The sequence below is a fragment of the Protobothrops mucrosquamatus genome, unplaced genomic scaffold (assembly GCF_001527695.2).
Source record: "Protobothrops mucrosquamatus isolate PMUCROS unplaced genomic scaffold, P.Mucros_1.0 scaffold455, whole genome shotgun sequence".
Classification (NCBI taxonomy): Eukaryota; Metazoa; Chordata; class Lepidosauria; order Squamata; family Viperidae; genus Protobothrops; species Protobothrops mucrosquamatus.
Window position 1 is genome coordinate 386,567 of NW_015386778.1, and position 4,877 is coordinate 391,443.

Below are 4,877 nucleotides of genomic sequence, written 5' to 3' on the forward strand. Positions count from 1 at the left end.
GAAGTGGTAAACGGTGATGCTTTGTGCTTACATCGGTGGTGCAGGCCACCGATTCAGGCCATTAGTCAAAAACTATGTCCCAGTTCAATGGTCAACCTAATTGACTTTTTTTTTCCTACCTCCCAACAGAGAGAGAGAGGCAGTAATAAAAGCACTCTAAAATATGAAGATTGCATCCAGTGGTGCAAAAGGTGAATGAACGCAGAATGCAAAATGGTGGTGCATGCTAAAGATTGGATTCTGCTGCTATTTTTGCTCCGTCCTCTTGTCTCCTAAACCCGGCAGACTCATTTCAAAGGAACACATTCTTTATGGCACCAGAACCAAAGTATCAGTTATTTTGAAAACCATCAAGTGCACATGCAGACTTTGGAGAGGGAGGATGAGACGCATACTTGCTTTTGGAGCTATATGTAACAAAGGATGGATTGCAATGCTTTTAAACACAGCAGCAGCAGTGGCCACCACCCTAAATAGCTCTGTCAGAAGAATTTAAGGCTGATTTCTGTGTGCAGTGAAATCATGCCTTGCACTGTTTTCTGCCCTAAGTATGTGACTTTATTTACAGCAGGTTATGCATTATCTAAAACTGTAAGCAAAATTCATAGCTACTCTTATTTACTTGGCATTTTTTAAGAACTTGTCCTCTTGTGAATAGGTCTCCCAGTTACCCAGATATCTGATACACTAAATATTTAGAATGTCTCGGGCAGTTTGCTAAAGAAGGCTTGGTATGGTACCTTTTTCAACACTGTCTGAAGAACATCTCAAATTGATGGCCTCATTAATGTATTACGTTTAGCAAAATAATTGTTACTGTGCAGGATGAGTATATTGTACAAAAATATTCCTTCTTGTTAAAAGGAAAAGAAAAACTAGGAAGTATAGATAGTCCTTGACTTACACAGTTCATTTGTGACCATTTGGTGTTACAATAGCACTGAAAAAAGTGACTTATAACCATTTTTCACACTTATGACTGTTGCAGCATCCCCATGGTCATTTGATTTATATTTGGATGCTTGACACGTTACTCACATTTATGACGGTTGCAGTGTCCTGGGGTCATGTGATCACCTTTTGTGACCTTCTGACAAGCAAAGTCAATGGGGAAACCATATTCACTTAACAACCATTGTACTAATTTAACAACTGCAGTGATTCACTTAACAAATGCGGCAAGAAAAGTCATAAAATGTGGCAAAACTCAGTTAACAATTTTCTCAGCAACATAAATTTTGGGCTCAATTGTGGTCGTAAGTTGAGGACTACCTGTACAGTTTGAGGGAGGAAAGACAGCATTATTCATGCAAGGAGAGTCTGCAACTTCTCCCTACAATCTGCAGTTCCAATATTCTTCGCTATCCTGCTTTGCTTTTCACATGGCCAAGTTCTTTGAGAATAATTCTTCTTTGTCTCTTTGAAAATGTAGTTCCCTTTTCCCCTCCTGCTTTCTTGTTCTTCATTTATGCAGGTCATGTTAATCTGTTGAATAATAGGTTCGTGGTTTTCTTGTGTTCATTTTAATCCCTGTAAAATTAGGTAATTATTACATACGTGAATCTCATCTGCTGGGATCCAAGATGGGTCAAGTTCATGTACTAGATCTGCATATATATTTGCCAATATTGTTATTTATTTATTTGTCACATTTATAATTGTCTTGGGGAACATAAGAAAGCATGCTTGGTGTCCCCCAGTGGTAGACCAGACAAGAGGTACCCCCCATAATTACTAGTTCTAACTTAAATGTAAGGTAGTATTAACAGAATGTCACATGTCTGAAAGCATATCTCTTGCCCCTCGCCTTTACAGCGCAAGAAACTAAGGAAAGTCCTGTTTTGCCAAGTGTCGGGGCAGTGATCAGATGCCCAGCTAATCGGGAGAAGGGCGGCATATAAATTAAATAAAATAAATAAATAAAATAAATAAAAAGCATACCAGTGAATAAAAAGATTTTAAGCTTTATTCTTAACCCCAACAAACAGATTTAAAAGCATAACAGAAAAAGCATACATATCAAGCAAGAGGATAGTCAAGTTTCTTACAAGCTGCCAGGAACTCCCTACTAACAACAGCAGAGATACCCCAAGGGCAGCCAGTTTTCATAGTACCCAGTGCTTGGTTCTGTGCAAAAGCTCCCAACAAACAACTACCCCAAGTTTTTATCAAAATTTGGCACCATGACTTCACGGCCCTGCTATGAGATTGCAAGATCCAACCTTGATTGAGTGACACATAATTCTGGGATGGAAACGGAAAGGCTAAGATTTTCACGGATTTGTAACTATATGAAGATTCCCCCTCTCTCCCTGCTTTCCTTTATTCAGCAAACAAGAGTAAAAAAACAAGCAGGTTACTTTAGAACAAGTTCTAAACTTTTAGCCTTTTTAGAACATGAAGGAGAAATCAAAATAAGTCACTAAATTTCTCGAAATAGCAACGGTTTTCCGCATTGCCACTTCAGATCCTTTCTGAGTTGTTTGCTGCACCCCCATTCCTTCTCCAGGCTCACTGTCACTTGTCTGTTGTCTACTCTGCCACTCTTCCTCCTGTCTCCCACAACAGTGTAAGCTATGTAAGAACAAGAGGGTATCCAGGCCAATTTCAATACCCTCTCAAGTCATATGCCCTGACCCTTCCCTCAGTCTTAATGGGAGGCAATTTCAAGGGTTCCCTGTTCCCTGGGATGTTTATAGGGCCTCTGGAACTGGAAGAAAGATGAAATGCAGTAAACTGGTAGTCCTTGACTTACAACCATTCGCTTAGTGACTGTTCAAAGTTTAATCAATCAGAATAGAGCTGGAAAGGACCTTGGAGGACTTCTAGTCCAACCCCCTGCACAAGCAGGAGACCTATACCATTTCAGACAAGTGACTTTCCACTCTCTTCTTAAAAACTTCAAGTGATGAAGTAACTGTACAGTTGAGCCCAAAATTTATGTTGCTGAGAAAATTGTTAATTGAGTTTTGTCACATTTTATGACTTTTCTTGCCACATTTGTTAAGTGAGTCACTGCAGTTGTTAAATTAGTACAATGGTTGTTAAGTACAACTTCTGAAGGCAAGCTGTTCCACTGGTTAATTGTCTTCATTGTTAGGAATTTTTTCCTTAATTCCAGGTTGCTTCTCTCCTTGATTAGTTTTCATCCATTGTTTCTTGTGTTGCCTTCTGGTGCTTTGGAGAATAATTTGACCCCCTCTTCTTTGTGGGAGCTCCTCAAATACTGGAATACTATATCATATCACCCCTGGTCCTTCTTTCCCTAGACTGGCCATACCCAATTCCTGCAATTGTTCTTCATATATTTTTGTGTCCAGGCCCTTAATCATCTTAGTTGCTCTTCTTTGCACTTTTTCCAAGGTTTCAACATCTTTTTTGTAGTGTGATGACCAAAACTGGATGCAGTACTCCAGGTGTGGTCTCACCAAGGATTTATAAAGTGGTACTAATACTTCATGTGATCTTGATTCTATCCTTCTGTTTATACAACCAAGGATTGTATTAGTTTTTTTGGCTGCTGCCACACACTGCTGGCTTATGTTTAAATGATCGTCCAAGGTCCCTTTTATAGTTACTGTGTTTGAGCCAGGTTTCGCCTAATCTGTACTTGTACCTTTGGTTTTTCCTGCCGAGGTGTAAAGCCTTGCTTTTCTCCACATTAAATTTCATTCAGTTACAACAGCACTGAAAAATGTGACTTATGACTGTTTTTCACAGTTACGACCTTTGCAGCATCCCTATGATCATGTGATCAAAATTCGGATGCTTAGCAACTGGTTCATATTTATGACTGTTGCTGTGTCCCAAGGTCATGTGATCACCTTTTGCGACCTTCTGACAAGCAAAGTCAACAGGGAAGCCATATTCACTTAACAATCGCGCTACTAACTTATCAATTGCAGTGATTCACTTAACAACTGTGGCAAGAAAGGTCATAAAATGGGGCAAAACTCACTTAACAAATGTCTCATTTAACAACATAAATTTTGGGTTCAATTGTGCTGGTAAGGCGAAAACTACTTGTAGTATCACATACACTAGTAATGCTTACATGAAGCTAGTATTCTTTGTAACAGGGATAGTCATGAGATGCTTGTTCTCTGTCAGACTGTTTTTTACTTCAGTGGGTTCAGTAGTTGTAATCAACTTGTACGCTTATTGTAGGTTTGAGAACCCCCTCAGTATTTCTATTGCTTGAAAGCACGCACGATAGTATCGGAACGGAAGCCGAAGCTTGCAGGGAACAACACTTTAATCCATGTGTCTTACTTCCAGCAATAAGCATTAAAAATGTCTTTATCTTTTTGCTGCAGTAGCAAGGAAATTTGTATTTTTAAAAGTATTTAAGTAGAAAATATGAGTTACTTTTTCTTGACTATGACAAGTGTTTCTGTAAGGCATTACAGAACAGAATTTAAAGTAGCAGATTTTGAATGATTTTATTAACAGAAAGAGAGTGCCTGGCAGTGGATTTTCATCCTGCTTTAAAATGAACTGGCTATTTTTTCCCTGGGGAGAGGATGGGGCCCAGTGGCACCTTCCAAATCTATAATTCTGTTATTGTCCACTGGGCAGCCCACTGGCAGGCAGGAAGAAATATACTACTTATGTTAGAAATATGAATAAATGCCTATGCTTGAAAAAACACAGTTGTATGCAAACCATTTAGTTATCCTTCGTCAAATTAACTGGCTCTCGAGGGGATAGAAGCTGACAGAACCTCTACACAGGATGGTAGAGGTTTTTTCTCTACACATTTTTTCTGAAAACCTGATGCATACTTCCCGTTTATAGGCAGTTTTTTTACTGATTCATGATCAACACAAACAAAAACAGTATGGCAGATACAGAGGTGTAGAAGCCTTTCTGGTCAT